Genomic DNA, 19,604 nt, shown 5'->3' with positions numbered 1-19,604 from the left:
AGGGACAGCTGTGGATGTATTTTAAGGCCACACCTGGAACACACTGCTGTCTTGTTTGACATGATGGGAACGTCAGAACGGGTCAGCCAAGATATCAGGAGCTACAGTCTGGCTCACCTTGACCTTGGAAACACTTCACCGATGGCTGAAGATCCTGTGTTCATCTGTTCAACCACTTTTATACAAGTGTAGACATGGTGGGAATGTCCAAACATCCAGCTGCTCAGGAAAGAAATGAATGTCCCAGAGATTAATACGGACGTTTTCGTCCGAATTGTGAAAATTGAACAAAAGCTAAAGGCATTGTGAAAACGTGGGCTTAAACTGGTACGCAGAGTCATTATCCATAGTGAAATGTGTTCTTCTACTGACATAAGCTGAAAGGCTACTCAGTGAAGAGGAAGCCTTCACTTCAAAATAAACATTATGAACCCCAAATGTCAGTTTGCAAATGCACAGAGGGACTAAGACCTTCATTTTTGGAGCCATGCTCTGTGGTCTGATGAAACTGAAGTGGATAATGACCATGGTTACATTTGGAGGAAAAAGGGGACACTTGTAACCCTGGAAACATCATCCCAACTGTGAAGTATGGGCCTACTGCAAGAGGAGCTGGTGCACTTCACAAAATAGATATCATGAGGAAAAGACATCAACCAAGAAGTAAAAGCTCGGTCTTCAAAAGTGCAGATTGGTATTCCAAATGGACTGTAACCCTAAGCATGGAGTCAAAGTACTTACAAAGTGGCTTAAGGAACAACAAAGTCAATGTTTTGGTGTGGCCATCACAAAGCCCTGACCTCAGTCCTACAGAGAATTTGTGACCAGATCATATAAGGTGTATCCAAGCATTAGGCCTGCAAACCAGACTGAGTCACGCAGGTTCTGTCAGGAAGAATGGGCCAGAACTCCATCAAGCTGTTGGGAGAAGCTTCTGGAAGGAAACCCAAAACCTTTGAGCCAAGTCATACAGTTTTAAGGCAATACTACCAAAGACTACTACTACTACTAAAGTCCTTCTTTTATTTATTTTTTTTCTTGTTAATGTTGTTTGCATTTCTTTCACTTTTACCTTCCACTACAGAGGATGTATATATTTCTCCGATACAGTCGCCCTCTGATTATGAAAGTGAAACGCATTCACAGAGTCGACCCTACACAGAATATTGTGCGACAGTCTCAGGAGCCTTTCTGTTGTATGGGGTCCTTGAGCTAAATCTTGCACTTTACCTCCTTTGAAAAAAAAAAATCCATAATCAAAACAAACCGATAATAAATTCAATCCCACTTTTACTCTTTTTCTCCCACGCGTTCACTGTACTTTCCAGAAACACAAGTAGACTGAATTGTGAGCTGGCATGCGAAATGAAAGTGGCAAGGTCAGGCAAGATCAATAAGAAGTTAATTAATGAGGAGTATGCAATGTTGTGTAAGTATGGATTTCTGAAAAACCTATGAGTGTGTTCCAATAACTGAAATGTCACCAGCAATTGGGTTTAAAAAAATAAATAAATCAGCCTACCTTTTAATTTACCTGGAAATAGTATCCTAATAAAAACGTTCGTATCATCAGCCCCCTGATATATGGTGGAGATTTTCTTCAGGTTGTGTGTTTTGTACAGAATGAACCAATGAGGCTCAAGCAGACAAAAATAGCTGTCAAGTCTTGGTGTAGAGGATGAAAGACAAAATTAGGTTTTCTATTCCTGAAGAAATACATCAAACACAAAAAACATGAATATAGACTGTGTACATGTACTGGCCACTTTATTAGCAACACTATTACCTGGCTGGACTCCACTTTACCTTCAGAACCGCTTCAGTTCTTCACCAAGGTGCCTGAAGCATTCTTTAGAAACCTTACCTGACCTACTCTTTCATATTATTCATAAACCATTTACTTTGTCATGGTAACATAATAAAACATAAGTAAGTAAAAAATGTTTTTTAAAGTTAGTTTACACTTAAATGTCTTGCATTGGTACACGTAGTCATATTTAATAAATCAGATTTCTTTTTGAAAAGTTCATTCTTTTCATTAAATCAATTGACCAATTGAACAAATATTAATTACACACAGATTGGTATTTACAATTCAGTTTTTTTGGTTAATTATGATCATTTTCTGCTTACAGTTAATGAAAACACAACATTTAACATATTAATGCCTCCTCAAAGATTGGTATTTTCCAAAGGTACTTTGAATCTGACACACGAGACGCAACAAAAAACATTTTGCAACTGACTGGAAATGAGTGCAAATTCGATCTGGACGGGCAAATATTGCCACTGCGTAAGAGGTAGAGGACCAGCCGATCAGAACCAGCATTAATCAGCTAGGGTATCTTAGGGTATCGTGTTCTTAGGAAGTATTCATTCAAAGTTAATTGCAGGTTGCATCAAAATAAACAATCCTAAGTTACTGAATCAAAGTTTCCTCTTTTACTAGACATTATTTGACGTAGGCAGTGTTATGAGACTTATTTGACTCATGTATAATTTATGGTACAGAGAGCCGTACTGTTAAATGTTGTTTAACTGGTTGCAGGTTTTTCAGTTGTTCTTTTGACTGAGTAGCTGCTGTACTGTGACTGCAAGTATGTTGCATGTTTACGTTAATTAGGTGAATTTATTACCAGTTCATTTTTTAATTTTGCCAGATCACATAGTATCATGTGAAAAATAAACAGTCGATCCAGGCGATCGGCAAAGATCGGTGATCGACAGAGATCGGCCTCATGGGTGATCAGTATCGGTATCGGAAGCAAAAAACCTGATCGGAGCATTCCTTAATTGTAATCCATAGGGATTGTAATCCAGAAAATCTTTGGGAACCACTGGATTAGTGCATCTGATAGCAGAGCGACTATTGAGAATTGTTGGCTGAGCTGAACTGAACTCGTTGATGGGACGACTGGAAACTGTTTTGCCCTTTAGGTAGACATTTCCCTGTAGCTCTGAAATCACATCAAAATTAAGAAGTGGCCTTATAATACCTCACAGTTGCTATATATTTCTGGAGAGGCCACTGGAGAAGAATGAACTTTCCTAAATCAGTTGAGATTTCATGAATTTCTACCAGGCCCATCACCGAACAGAAGGAGAAGTTGTGAACGGTGACGTTGATTTTTTTATTTCTATTTTGTTCAGACTGCCTGTAGTTGTAGTTTTAGCATTGGCAGCGAAGTGAGCGAAGCATTCGGGTACGTGTTAGCCACTCTTCCAAATGTTGAACAATTAAAGTCAGAGCAAGAGTTTAAGACATTTTATTGCTCGCCAAGATGTTTGTGGCCCTACTCTTCATGGGGTTTTTTACAGCTCACGCAATTTCCAGCAAGCATCGCTTCATTCCCGATCAAGCGACTCACAATTTGTGTTCACAAGTAATTGAACAGGTGAATGTACATCATGATAGTAATGCGTCGCACACAGGGCAGAAAATTTAATGTTTCCTAGTTTATTGTAGAAGCATGTACTAACACATATTGCCGTTGACCTATAGAGTTGCACGTATATGAGACAACTTGGTTATGAAACAACCGAGTGCAAGTCTTTTTTTTCTCATCGTGTGTCGAACAGAGCTTGCGGTATTGTTCGAGCTCCGAAAGTTTGCACAAGAAAAGTTGCGCCGCGAGAGAGAGAACAAGGATAAAAAATTAAGTTCTGATTACAATTATGGGACGTGACACTTAGCTGATTTCAAATCAGCGAGGCCAAATTTCACAAAGCCTGTCAATGGTGGCAGCAAGCTCGCCAGATCCCTCCCCAATCAAAAGTTTGCTCTATATAATTTTACGCAATCAGATTTCTCCACAGTCATCCAGTGCAATCAGGTAATCAGAGGGGAGCATTAACAAGACAAATGGGGTTTAAAAAGTGGGTGCACTCTGTTTGCAGGAACTTCCTATGGAGAAGCCCCCTCCTCTCCTTGATTACTCCTATCACCCTCATACGGCGCAACATCCCCAGTAAATAGCGCTCTACTACAGTAAAGGCTGTATGTGCATCGGGAACAAATGTGACTGACTTTACATGGAAAAAAAATAGACACAATTGTTACCCTTAGGGCTATTTATGTCAAGTGATTAAATGTCCGAACTAACAATTTCATCAGATGATTCATATTGTGTACAGCAAAGGCACTGTTGCCACTTTAACACCTTTCATTATATGAGAAATTCTGTTTCCCAGATTACACAGCCAGGGGTTGTTTGTGCCGTGCTTGTCTTTGCATGTAGACTCTATATATGTTGACTGAATTTATTATTCTTGGTGCTGATGAACAGTCCTGCCACATTGTGACTATAGTGGAGTAGTGCATAAACCTTGATGGAGTGGATTTATTTTGGTGGGCTTTTTCACTTCCGTTGAAGTGTTTACTGGTTGGATTTATATTATAATCAGATTTGTAATGAAATGGCTTAATGCTGCATTATGTAGCTTTTATTTTTAAAAAAACAAAAACACTTTTTTTTGTTTGTTTTTTTTTACATATTTGTTAAAATAGTCACTATGTCTTGACTGTATAATATGAGACAGCTTCCTTAGGAACAACCAATCAGAGCAAATGTAGATATACATACGCCTGTATGTTACTGTTTACACAAGGAAATTTTGTGCGTGCGGACAACACTGGAGGTCAAAGACAATTCTTTTCCATGCCATCCATAGCCGCGCTGCCACCGTAGAATAATTCCATTAACTCAATGAAACTTGGAAATTTAGGTATTATTAATTTCGTGCTGTGCTCCACAGCAAAGGGAAAAACTGTTTAAGTACAATTCAAAACCATGTCTTTCTCTCGCTCTGCATTGGCCAGGCTACACGCAGACTCGTTGCCATAGCAATTGAAGAAAAAATAATCAAAATTGGTTAAGCTAAATAAAAAATAAATACTTTACAGTACAAACCACAGGGTGAAACTAGCAATATAAATAATTTTATCATATGTTTCCATTATTACAAGTGAGGCTCTGCCTCACTCGCCTCCCCTGACCGCACGTCACGACATGGTGACAGTTTTAACAAACGTGTGAAAAATAACAACATGGTTTTGTGAAAGTTATATACTGCGATGTTAAAACTGTAATAACCTGATAGAAAGTGGTTGCTACAAGACGTTAGCTACCTTGTTAGCTAATACCATCTAAAAATGTAACCTTTTAGAAATCTCAGTAAGATTTCTATGGACTCCAGCATATTATGCTTTTTTATTACATAAACACAGAAACATAAAGCCAATAAAGGGATTTATATGATAACACTTAAGATATTATATAGCCTAATAATGAGGTGTTTTTATTGCATGACAGATTGCAAGGATTTTCATCTCAAAAATACATAAGTGTTAAAATAAAAGTGTACCAAAATAGTGAACACCATGCAGCTAAAAGCTGCTGAAAAGCCTTTGCCATGATGAGATTTCACTACATTCTATGTGTGCAGCTATGTTGGATGCTAAACTAGAAGTTGATCAGCCAACCAAAACTTTCCGAATCAGCGTACTAGAGTTAGTTGTTTCTCCAACTGAGAACTTTGAAAATTCATCTTCCGCGGACAAAAAGAAAGCAACTTGAAACCTGAGAAGGACCTGTAGATCCGACAATATCTGGACTGGACTGAATTTTACAGACGAGATCAAGTGGAGCAAAGCAAATTATAAATTCAATCTCAGTTATGTCATTAAAGTGGAGTTAAGTATTGTTGGTTAAGAGGTCACACAATAGTCTTAAATATTAATGAAAGCTGGTTTCACCGAGGATGACAAATGGGGAAAAAACAATCTTCAAGGCAAAAATGTGTACATGTTTCATTCAAATTCTCCCAAATTTTCCCTCCAGCCCAGTTCCAATACCACACGTCCAGTTGATAGACGAGTCCGGCCTCTTCGCCTACACTTACCCAGTTCTTTGAGCAGCTTTTCTGGGCTCTGAAATAATTAGGGAGGACGACGTGAGGATGACAAAAGACAACAGGAAAATGAAATAGGCCCTCTCTGTGGGCCCTTAGGGTCTTTTGCAGCAATTCTAATTAAGCCCATCCAGAAACAGAGGAGCTCAGATTGAGGCAGTTTCTCATCAGAGTCCCACCATGAGCCCCTTTTGTCAGGAACACACAGCCAATTACAAAGCTCAACAATGGAGTGGGGAAGTCTTACACCCTCCACAAAGACCAGAGACTATGGAGAACTGCAAATATCCATCAGCGTGGAGTGACTTTGAAGAGAAGAAGAAATAAAAACTCACCTTCCAAAGAAGTGAAACCAAATATGCTTTCATGTGTGTGGCCCCAAATTGGTGGACACGAAACTGGCGGGTTCAATTCCCCGTGGCTCACGTGCCAGAGTAATTATATGTTTCCACAGCAACCGCGCGAGCGACGTGTAATAGAGTGGTTCCACAAATATGCGTGGTCCGCTAATGAAATTGAAATAAATTTGGGAGTGAAGTAAAATACGGACGGATCTCCCTCCGCGGAGCCAAAGATAACCCGACTTTGTTGTTCATCTTTGCATATTAGTCTGCGGGCTTGCCAAGCCATACATTATGGAGCTGTCTCTCGTTTTATTCATTGTGCACTGAAAGTAATTACCCAGAGATAAGTGTTCCTCCATCAGGGCCCACTTGCAATGCTCCCTCAGCAATCTCCTCAGACAGGGGGTTCGTCTCGGGCCATTTGGGCGGCGCTGTGTGGCGTGGCGTGGCGTGGAGGTGAGCTTTGTGCTCGCCTGGGTTCGGATCAGGCCTTCCTGACAGTCACAGTCAGGTGAGCCAATCTTATCAGACATCCTATTTACCATCGCAAAGCTCTGCTGGCCTGTCTCATTTGGAGCCGGCTTGGGTCGCTTGCGATGAAAGCAGATAAAAGCACTAGATCCCACCTTACATTTCTGGCCGTAGAAGAAGGAAAATATCCACTGCATAGAGTTTATTTCTTTCTCTGCTCATCAAACCCAGAGATCCGGAGAGAAATTAGGCGGCTTGTCACAAGGTGAAATTAGGTTTCTGAGGAGGGAAGACAAAGGGTAAGTGAGGGTTAGAGGAAAGCTTGTACAAAAAAATCAATGAGTGGTAGAAAAACATACCGTTCTGTGTTGTGACTTTGTACCCAGGATGTTTGAGCTAGGTGAATATGCAGTCCCTCTGAAATCAATACAAGCCAGAGAAACAATAATTCCTTTTTCTTATGGCTGAATGACTGAGACTCGGTGGAATTAAATTAATCTTTGATTTTAACAGAAAACAGTGTTAGACAAGCATTAAATGAACTTTACATGTAAGCATTTTGTTTTATCTTACACAGTGCTAATGGTGTGGGACCCACCCCGCCTTGCATTAGCATTTTAAAGATGGAAAGTAAATTTTTCCAGCAGTACAAAATCAGTTCAGGGCGGGTCACTTCATAAAAGACATATGTTGTGTTGATGCTGAATGTTCAGTGGGTTTTCCTGACCAAGGCTTTTTGAATTCTTTTGTAACTTGTTTCTTTGTCATCAGATCAATGGTTATACTTTTGTAAATGTAAAAAGTAGTTTTAAACTGAGTTCATTTATTAAGGGAAGATGCTAACCAAAGCAATCTGCGAAAGAAAGTTATTGACTGAGACTTACGGTAGCTTCCAAAAGTTGTACTTTGACATTCATTTTCAAAGCTTTTATGGACCATGAATGCCTGATTTTCGACAAATTTAACATGGTCTTTGGTTTGGTTTGGTTAGCAGGAATTTTGGCTTAGGAAAATCTAGGATACTAGATTAGCTCCTAGAATACGTCCTCTGTGCAGGGTGCTTTGCAGTGTAGACAACATGGGGGTCGCTATTGTTTCACCTGCGCCTTCCATTTCAGCACCCTCTTGTTGTAATTGAAAGGGCTTAACTTTAATTATTGCACAAAAAGTACTGTTCTGGCTGGATGGAGCTAGCCCCGGAGCACTTGGCATATGTCAGCTATGTGGTATGGTAATCATGTGACAATATTTTACTTCAATTTTTAAAAACTAAACCATTGCAATATTTTAGTCGTAATATTTTTAAAACATGACATAATTCCACTTTGGTCTCGGCAAAGGTTTCTGATTAATGGTTAGCTAAAAGGTTAGCCAGCTAAGACCGCAGGTACAGTATGGTTCTTCCTGTTAACATTCTACAGAATGTTTTTGTTCTTTGTCTCATTTTTAAGCACTTTTAGTTCTTAATGTTTTTAAAGAAACAGTCTGTATACAAATTTGCTTTACAACTAAAGCCACCGGTATCTGTGGACCAGGTTTGGACATTTGGTAATAATAATCTCATTGTGAGTCATGCGATAAACTAGCCCAGTTTATTTGAAATGCTGCATGGGTTTTTATACAGGTTGCCCTAATTTGTTTTGTTGCTGTATTTTTTTTTTTTATCTGTGTGTGTGAGCATAGTTGCTATATGATAACATATTTCGTCTCGTGTCTCTCTCTGATCTGAACAGCTCATAAACTTATTTTTGCCTTCAAAAACACATTTGTAGAGTCACTCCGGCAGCATTGTCTGGTCATTGCTCTGCTCTGCATGTCCTACAGAGCTGCGGACGGCAAGTTAGCTGGCATAAAACACATTGGTCGTCTGGTGTGGGTCGTTGGCGGGGATAAGTTACTCCCACACACCTTATTGAGCCACTCCATCTGTCGGCCCTCTCTCGCCTCACCATAAAGGATTTGAAAGCGCTGCAGCTTGGTCTAAATGTATAGATCTCAGCCTTTCCTCTCTTGTGTCCTCAAACAGCGGCGGTTCTTGATATGGACGACATGGGCAACCGCCCAGGGCAGCATCTTGTGGGGTGACAATATGAGCGCAAAAGTTTTATTGAAAAGCAGATCCCCCCTCACCCCTGATATTTCCATGTTTTCATTAAGAAATGCAACTACAGATTCTCAAACCCAGCTGTGGTTTATACATGGCTGATGAAAGTTGTTTAACATAAGATGTTTTGTTCAAAAGATTTTGTTGGATGTTATTGAAGCCGCCATCAGGTGCAATGGAGAATTTTACAATAGGTTAGAGTGTATGTTAGTAAAGGGTATCACTTTTTTAATTTGGAGAAAATGGTGTGCGTAAAACTAGTGTGCTAACAGCAAAGACTCATTCAGGAATTGTGCTTAACATAGTTTTTGTACCGTTCAGAACAGCACACAAAGTCTGAAGGGGAGTTAAAATTAAACTCGAGTCAGAATAAGAGCATTTCCTACAGGGCATTGATTGTTTCTTTTCCTTTGGACCTCTGGGCCTTTGCCTCAGATGATCTCAGTGAAACCGAGTCCGACTGTGTCACACAGGCACACAAAGAGCGAACGCGGCCAGGCCAAGCATTCTTCGCTGACCGTTTTAATATATTTATTTTTTTTATTTCTACCTTTATTTGTGCTGGGAAAGCTTGTCCTGAATGTGCTTGTTCTTTTCTTGCTCCTGCCACCCCAGACGTCCAGTGTTTGGCCTTGGAGTGTTGTTAGAGGAACAAATGGGAGCAATATTGTTGCTTTTGGAGGTAAAAGAATTACTCCTTCTCTTCAGCTGCTTGGTTTTCCTAACTGTTGCAGAAAGTCCAAATACAAGCCTACTTGTTTTTTCTTTTAGACTACTGTTGTCTCAGTCGAAACCCTGAAATAAACCAATTTTTATGTTACATAGCGCCCTCCAAAAGTATTCATACACCTTTAAAATTGGTTTTTGTATTTTTCAAAGGTATATTATGTAATAGACCAACAAAAAGTAGCACAGGATTTTGAAGTGGAAGCAAAACTATACATAAATTGCAAAAACACATTTTACCAAGTATATTTTGTCTCGTTTTTAGTACAAATATCTTGAAATAAGACATAAAAAACTTACAAATAACTTTTCAGCATGATATAAGAGCTATTTTTAAATAAATAATTCCTTGATATCGATTTGAAAAAGTACTAGTATCACTGGCAGATGGTTTAATTTATAAGGTGGCGAATATAAGTGAAATACTCTGCCAACAGAACCAGTACCTTTTAATCAATATTACGGAATTACTGATTTGAACTCATATATCATATATCTTATTGAAAAGTGACTTGTAAGTTAGTTTTGTCTTATTTCAAGTGTTCTAAGAGATTTGAACCAGGAACTAGACCAAAAGATTTTGGAAATGATTTATTGTTTGTGGGTTTAAAAGTCCAGTTTCTCTCATCTGATCAGAGAAACGTCTTGCAGCAAACTCCAAACAGAACGTCATACAGCTGTGCTACCCAAGCGTTTTGCACCAGGGGCCAATATTCCCGAGTTGAAAGTCCCCAGGGGCCAAAGTTAGTTTTTCTTCTATCCAAGCAATAACACAAGGCTAATATTATTGTGATTTTTTTTCTTGTTTACTTGCACAATAATGAATTAAGTGATATTTTAATGAAGCCAATAGTAGTATGATGTTTGCCTTAATGTTTACAGTTATGTTACTTTTTTGGCGGGGCCAATTATTTTCTATTTTGTTGGTCTATAAAATGTTTTTAGTTCATTTCCAGCAACAAAAATAATACAATTATATAATATAATTTTCTTCTAAAACCTTTGCCATGTTTAGCCCAAAGTGTGTTTCTGAGTTAAAAAAAAACAACAAAAAATCGCCATATGTTTGTGGCAGGACTTTCTATGAAATAAAATAAAATAAAAAAGATTAAGTAAAAATGATTTACTTTTTACATGTTCCATTTAAGATATAAACTGTCCAATAGAAATCTTTTCCTAAAACATTTACAAAAAGCATGTGTCTACATCAGAGGGCCTTTCTAAGCACCACAAACACTTTAGACCCCCTTGTGCTTTGTAGTTTTTTTACAAAATAGGTTTTTTTCTCGCAGTTCCCCTCCATAAAGGATATATATATATTTTTAGATTGCACAACCATACTACTTCATGCTAGTCTATCACAATAAATAAATAAAAAACATAAAAGTTATTTTACTTTGATGAGATATTAAAGACATAGCAAATTTTCAAGACACTGCCTCCACAAACAGTCCTCAGTAAACACCACAAGCAGAAAGTAGCTTTTCACCCTCTCCCATTCTGACTGGTTTCTGAACATCATCACATCGTCGGCCAAAAAGGAAAAGCAAACAAACTCCGTCTTTCAGACAAGACAGTAAAGGCACCGAGCATTTCCTGGTGTCACATGTTTCTTCTCTGGGAGGCTGAGACAGTTCTTCCTTTCACAATAATGAAACACGAGATGGCAGATAATCTCATAAATATGTGTTGTATTCCTTTTTCGGCACTCTGGAGAAAGAGGCAGGCCTTTGTTTGAGGGGCTTCCTGGCCCGCAGGAAGTGATTGCAGTGTGACAGTGAGGAACACTCATCTCTTAGAAAAAAAAAGGAGTGGGGATGGGGGGAATGCTGGAAGACGTATCCTTTTTGATCAAGGCCTGCTGATGGATCAGTCGGAGAAAGGCAAATGGGGATCATACCTCGGCCCGATGACAAGGGGGTCAATTTTGATGTCCCTTTTCTCTCGTTGCGGCGCTTCTCTTTCAAGCCAAAATCTGCCTGAGCAGCCTGGGAAAATGGCCTTTTTACCCACCCTTATAGTCACACAGTTGACAGGACGACTAAGCTAAAAGCGAATTCACATGAACGCTTGGGCTGAAGTAAAATCGAGTCCTTCATCTTTTCTGGCTGCAAAAAAAAAAAAAAAAACCATGAGGAGAATAGAGGGATTTTTGTCCTGAAACATCAGAAAGGAAAACTGGACTCAGGGAGGAACAGGGCCATCTGCAAGCAAAAACACAATTTCACAATTGTGGTGTTTGCGTTAAGTAAGAAATACAATCAGAATCACTTGTGAATAATTTTAACAGACATTAAAAACATGCCTTGCCATTATCCTCCTACCACTTCCTGCTGTCTTCTTCTTCATTTCTGCCACTAGTAACATCCAGTTGTTGATCTTGTGACTCATGATGTAAAAAGTGTTTCCATTGCAGCTTTCTGAAATGCACCAATATTGAAGTGGCCAATAAGCCACAAAAACTTTTGATCAAAAAAAGTGAGTTTTTTCTAAATTGCCATGTTTCATTAATTAACCAAATTTATTTTCCTAATTCCAATTTGAGGGATTATATGGTCAGTGGAAACACAGCCACAGATTCTCAAACCTAGATGTGCTAACCCTAGACTTGCTTCACAACTTATTGCTCACACAACGTATTTAACTCATGGTGTTCTGTTGAAGAGATGTCATTCATGTGTTGAAAAACACAATTTCGCAATTGCGGTGTTTCCCTTAACTAAGCAACACAATTAAAATCACACGTGAATACTTTTGTTCATGCAATAAGTCATTAAAAAACATACAATGCCATCCTCCTTCTACCACTTCCTGTTGTCTTCTTCATGGTTTCCACCAGTGGCAACATCTGGTTATTGACAATACGACTCGTTTGATGTGAAAAAAGTGTTTCCATTGCAGTTTTGTGAAATAAGCCACTTTTCATACAGCCCAACAAAAAAACCACCTAACCTAACGCCAAACTGACTAACCCTAGAGTTGCTTCACAATTTCGCGTGCTGTTCTGTACAAGAGATTTCATTCAGTTGCTGCGTTACCATTACGAATGTGTGCAAAAACTTTCATGTTATTGTCAAAAAGCCTCATTTGGCATTTGATGTGTTTCCGTTAAGAAACGCAATTAAGATCAGATATGAACACGTTTATTCACGTTATGTCATTAAAAGACATGCTGTGCTATCATACTTCAACTATCTTCTTCCTGGTTTGTGCCAGTCAACGGTTGTCAGCTGGTTGTTGATCACGTGACTCAATATTCCTAGTGATACGATTAAAAAAGCCACCTAACCTAGCACCAAAACGTTTTCTCCAAAAATTTCAAATTGCCATGTTTCCAACAAAGCAATTTTATTTTCAAAATGTCAAATTGTGCAACTATGTGGTCGATGGAAATGGAGCCAGTTTTGTTAAAACTGCCATCATCTGCAGTAGTAGAAGTACAATTCCAGTACCTGACTTTTCTGGCTGCGAAAAAACAAAACAAAAAGAAAAACAGGTAGAGAAAAGAAGGGATGTTTGTCCTAAAACATCAGAAAGAAAAAAAACTGGAGTCGGGGAGAAATAAAGGCCATCTGAGAGCGAAAACAAGGGAGCCGCTTTGTTTCATCCCAGATTGTTTAATTTTAAAACGTGGGCCCATGTGAGAAACATTATGTCTGAGCGGCATCAAGGTCCATATTCAGTGTAACCAGAACCTCAAAGGCCGCACGTCCTCGCGGTGTTTATAATGCATTAGTGGAACCAAACTCTACACTGTACTCTCCTCACAAATCCCACCTGGCCCATGTATTAGTTGCAGATGTGGCTCTCTTAATTCATAATGAACTAATAATGGTTTTGTTAGTGCAAGGTTGTTTTCCTTTCCCCGCCCCGGCGCACACACACATTGACGGGGCTAATCTGGGGCCGAGGTGTGGCGGGGCGGCGGGAGGAGATATTAACGCCCCGAATGAAACACACACTTTGGAATGCGCCGCTGCACGCTTTGAACCGCGCTAATATGATTCTCTCATCATAAATGGATCCTGATCATTAAAAAGGGGCTCATTTGTCCTCTCTTAGGGAGTCACCTTTCTCTGTCTGCTGAGATGATAACAACTATTAGCTCATCATCAGTGCCGAGCAGAAACCACGTAGGTGCGGCGTATTTTCTTTCTTTCTTTTTTTTTTTTTTTTTTATGAACTGTGTTTTTTTTGTTTTTTTTTTCCCCGCTAATGAAAACACATGGCGGAGAGCTGTGGTTTTAATGACTCCATATTCCGATGGCGCGCCGATAAGAAGGGAGAGCTCAAGGACGAGACATACCGGATAAAGAACAACAGAAGATGGAGATCTGAAGGCATCAATTAACAGCTTGATGCAGCTTTTAAGTCAAAGATGATGAAGCTTAAAAAGGAGAAAAAAAAGAAGAGAAAAACAACCGTAATCTTTGCAGCTGTTGACATGGAGATAGATTGACTGCGTTCGTGCTTGTTTGAATTATTTTCAGTTGGCTTGAAAACATTAATTAGCTCAAATGTGCGTAGCGGCTATTAATGAACGCGAGTTCCTCTGTAGGTCCTAGAAGAAATGGTTTGCTTCCTTTATAACTGTGCCTGTGTTCGTTGCCACTGATATACAGTCACATTTAATAAATCAGAAACTTAAAAGAAAAGTTCATTTATTACAGCAACTCAATCAATAGGTGGAACGTAATATAGATTAAATTCACATACACTGATGTTTTCAAGCCTTCATTTCTGCTAGTAATGATGATTGTCAGCTTCCACTTGTTTTCATTCCAAAAGAAATTTCCAAATGATTTTATTTATTTATTTATTTTTCACATATTTTGGGACAAAGCTATCCCAACCACACTAGCGCTATATAAAATAACTTTAAAAATGAAATATTATTGATGACATTCTCTGAATGAATTTACAGAGAATGTGTCAAAAAAAACAAGAAATTGCTTAAAAAGGACCTGCCTGATAACATGAATTAGGCTTAATTAATGAATTAAAGCTGCAGTATGTAACTTCTATTAAAATATATATGTATCCATTAAAACTACCACCATGTCATGAGAGTATGTGAGACAGAAAATCTGTGAAAAAAAATGTATTTAGCAGTGCATACCTGAGGTTGATTGAAAGCACCAAGACACTCCTCCTTGCTCTGATTGGTGTGTTTCTTCGTTCGGATGCATATGTGAATGCCAGGTGGACCAGAAAACGTTCCGAAAGCAGGAAGCAAACTAAAGCACAAGGCGTTCTGGGTAAATCTGAAATTGTGAATGAAGGTGGACGTTTTGAGTGCAGTCATCGCAAAAGTATGAAGTCCTGTCCTGACACTTTATATCTCAGGGCAGATATAATGAAAATGTACGCACTTCATATTAGTCATTTTAGTTCCTGCATATGCACTGGTATGAACTCTGTCAGGAATTTAGAGTAATTTAATATTCTGAGGTGCAACACCCCTATACACATGTAGCTACAGCAAAACAACAGTGACCTGTTTTACTAGCAACTTAAGCTAACCTGAATATTTACAAGCCTTCTCTTGATTGACTGAAATAACTTGCCTAATGTCTGTCAACCACTTTGAAAAGCTTTTTTCATCCCTCTGACATCTTTATTCTTGTCCCTCTTTCGTTTTTTGTTTTCTGCCCCCGACAGTTTTTCTTTCCGCTTTCAAATGAAAATAAATTGCACTGATTTGATTGACTGGGAATCATTTTTCCACCACCGTTTTGGCGCCCGCTCTAGCGCAGCACCCCTGTGCGTCGCATGTCGTGCAACAGTCTGTTTGACTGGGTGTTTAATCCAGCTGCTTGGCTGATGCTAAAAATTAAGTTGTTAATCTGTAATTCGTAAGTATGACACAATATTAAGGTAATGCTAAGAAAAATAAAATAAAATTACAAGAATAGTCGACATTGTACGAGCGAAACATCATTATAATATGAGAATAAAGTCACAGTATTATGGACAAGAATAACCTAATAACATGAGAATAAAGTGATAATATAGGTATTGAGAATAATGTTATATTATGAAAATAAAGTTGTACGAGAATAAAGTCATAAAATTATGAGAATAAAGTTGATATAAAGTCACTTTATTCTCATTTTTTCAACTTTATTCTCGTAATTTTATGATTATTTAGTCTCATAATTTTATTTTTTTCATTTTTTTAGGGTCGCCCCAACACTCCTTGATTAGAGGTCATATAGAGGACATGAAAATTCAAATTAGCAAAGACAAAAAAAATACAAAATAAAAAACTGCCTTGTTTTGGCAGCACAGCTGAGCTTCTTACTCAGAATTACAAACCGTTAGCACCCACCATCTGATACAATAAAGCCTAACGGGAGAAAGATACGAGTGAAAAAAAGCCGCGTCACCATGCAAAGTGTCCTCTGGCTGTTTCACAGTGAACTCCAGAGCTCAGCAGAATCCCCATCAGTTGCTAAATCATCAACAAAGTGATCGGTTGTGTAACACCAGGATCAGCTATTGAACATGCCAGTCCCTGCTTCTGTGCTGTCAAAACCTAGAATCTGTTTATTAATCTACACAAAGGAGGGGGCGGGGGGGAGAAATCTGCTTATGATTTTTCAGAACTCCACAGCCAAACCTAAGAGTTTTTTATGCAATGAGCTGCTTATTTTTTGTGATTTATTTGTGTGGGTTTTGGCCACTCGCCTCTTCTCAAACCACGCTCTCAGAACGAGATGCAAAAAAAACAAAAAAAACAACTGGCTCTCACCGTGAAGGGATCATCTTTTATATTTATATCCCACGGTGGCCACACAGACTGACCTCTTGAGCATTAGACCTCTGAAATAAAGCCTAATAATCGAAACACTGGATATCATATCAAGCGTAGCGTTAGCGCCGCCAGCCTGGCGCATTGCAAGCCTTCTACGTCTCCATTATTTTTGCGCCGCAGACTGCCGAACGTGTTCCGAAAGACAGAAACCTTGACGGAGAGAGGAGGCGATTTCAGTCGGTCGCATGGCGCTGTGGTGACGTGCAAAGAGTAAAGCCGTAACACGTGTGGTGCAAGGTCCCCAAATGAAAATGGCTGGTTACTCCCAACTTTGATGTCTGACCTGCGAGTATGGATTGAATGACGGCTGCATGCTCTGTATGTGCAAGGAGGGAATTGTACCAATAAGAAAAAAAACAGGGGCGATAAAGCAAATGAAAGAAAAGTGGGAAGGGGTGGGGGGCTGTGGGGGGTGAAGGAAAGCAGGAGGAAATCCAGCCGTAAAGAGAACTGGGGGATATTGTAATGAGTTGCACCTGTTTCCTTTAACCCAGCTCCAGTTTCCCCTCTACAATCACATGCAGATTACCCATCAAAGCCCCTCTTCGCTGCCTCTGCTCAATGGATCCTTTGTTGCCAGTTGTCAGGGAGGCGGCCCACGAAAGTATGTAACACAAGCAGGCCTCATTGCTCTGGAACTTCCAGCGCATGCTAGCCTCTGCCAGCCACAACAGGAATAAAGGAGGGGAGCGTTTGTGTAGGCTGCTGTTCGCTCCTCAGACGCTGGTGGCCGGTTTTTCGATTTGGCGTTCCACGGCCACAACAGTTGCATCATCATCTGTCAACACTGTATTTAAAAGAAAGAAAGAAGAAGAAGAAGTGGGGTGGGGAGTAGGGGGGGGGGTTATGTGAGCTGCGCCACACAGGGCTGATGTCAGCAGAGGCAGGATGAATTTTCCTGGTTGCATATTTGCCAAGACTAATGCACATATGCTGTTAGCAGCAGCAGCAGCAGCAGCAGCGCTGTAATATGACAACCAGTGTTCCCTAACACACTCTAGAGTTGGGATTCTAATGCCTTGATGTCAAGTAATTACATAGATTTCACCGCAATTAATTGTATTTTTTATTTTATTTTTTTTATTACATTTGTTTTGCATACAAAGTTCAGACCGGAATCTTTGTATTTGCGTGTTTCTGGTACGCACGTACATCTGACGCACAAGCGACATCTGCAAACCGCAATGGATGACAAAGTAGCTTCTGTTGGCCCTCTGGAGGCTGAGTTTGGCTTCAACGTATGATCTGATTGGACGCTGGGAAAGACTACTGTTGTGTGCAAGTTGTGCTAAAAGGAGTTAGCCTATCAGTGAAGCGATTCTAGTCTAAAACAGCATCTCAGTCTGTTGCCTCTCTGGAATAGTGCCATTTATGGTGTCAGTATGTTGACGCTAGCTGATTGGTTAATTCTGTAGACATTCGCTCATTCATTTTGGTTGAAGTGTTGCTTTTTTTTTACGGATAATAATAATCCCCTCTGGTTTTGAATGCTGTGCAGCTGGAAGCATTTTTGCTCTTACTTTTTTCTTTCCTTTGGGACAGTTGATGCTCCGCAGAGACAGGTCAGGTTGGTGAATCTGCTGACAGGATAACTGTTAGTTGTGTGATCCACAAATCTGGTCACAAGTGTTGCAGGAGAAACACAGTAGTGATAAAGCGAACATCTGGAAGAAGGTGATCTGGTTAGACGAGGTCAAAGTTGAACTATTTGGCTTAGATGCAAAACACTGTGTGATAAAAAAATGCCAACGCCCTGAACGAGGCCTGGCATGATAACATAACAGTGCTAGTATTACGACTTTATTGTCATTATTTCGACTTTATTCTTGTAATGCTACGTATAACTTTATTCTCATATTATGACCTTTCCTGTAGGAGTTTATTCTCGTAATGTTATGACTTTATTCTCGTAGTTTTATTTTTTCATATATATTAATATTGCCCTAATATTCCATCTAGAACACCAAGCCGTGACTGCAGTTCAAAATCCACATTCTAAAATGACCCTGTCAAAGTTCAGACCTTAATTCAATTCACAGTCTGTGTCATACTTTCTTTGTTGTAACATGACCAAATATAAAACGCTGACAGGGTGTGAATACTTTCGCCTTGAGTAAAAAGTGTCGTTCTTGGGTCTTTGTTGGATCCAAAATCATCTCCTTTACTAAAATCAAGCTAAGTTTAGCATCTTTCAGCAACAAGGCAGTTCAATACAATAAAAAAATGCTAACCAACTACGAAACAAGTAATAAACATTGGAATTTGTCAAATGCCTTCATCAAAACCATCATGAAAGTATTTATCAAACACATTGATCAACGTCCCAGTTATCATTAATCAAACTCAAAACTGAACCAGTGGGGTTGATTTATAGGAGCTCAGTGTTTCAACAGGTTTGCAGTTTTCTGGAAGTTTGTTTCAGATTAGCGGAGCATAGAAACTGATATGTTTGGTTCTGGTTCTGGTTCTGGAGATGCAGAGTGGGCCAGAACCAGAAGAAGGTACCAGTGACTTTGCCTAATAACAGTATTATTTGACCTAGTTTAGCTCCATGGACTTACGTATCACTGACTGAAGGGGGCGGGGACGTTATGAACATAATCATCATCATACATGGAGGTGTCTATTTTTCTCTCCCTTCGGCGCCTAATTGAAAACAGCTTGAGGACTTGACATGTTGGTCAGTATTCCTGATCCTGGATCGGCGAGCGCGCGGCACATCTGCTGCAGTCTAATTGCTCCATTTAAAGAAACTGTCCTTGATTAGGTCGTTATTAGGCTCATTTAGCCTCGCAGAGAGAGGAGAGGAGCGGCGGGAGGAGTGACGGCGGTAAGCTGTACCGCGGTATTCTCTGGCGCCGAATCGGCCGCTGATAGGCTCGCGCGCTCACCTCGCGGAACGTATATCGACAATGAGCGCGAGGCAAAAAAAAAAAAACGGGTGGAGAGACCGCTCTGCATTCAAGCGCTAATTAGAAAAATTAGATCTATGAAAGGCAGCGAGTGATCCAGGCCTTCAACCTACGTCTGTGTAGCGCCGTAGCGGCACAAAGAGGAGGCAACAATGAGCGCCGGGGAGGAGGGGCGGGAGGTGGGAGGATAAATAATTTAATCCATTATCTACTCTGCAAAGCTCATCAGCACTGCTACACAATGGCCACGATTGAATTGCTGATTGCATTTCTCTCCTACCCTCCAGGAGAAAATGCCCATGCTCCGCTATGTTCTCTCA

Source organism: Xiphophorus couchianus, chromosome 9, assembly GCF_001444195.1.
Source record: "Xiphophorus couchianus chromosome 9, X_couchianus-1.0, whole genome shotgun sequence".
NCBI lineage: Eukaryota > Metazoa > Chordata > Actinopteri > Cyprinodontiformes > Poeciliidae > Xiphophorus > Xiphophorus couchianus.
This window is presented reverse-complemented; position numbering follows the sequence as displayed.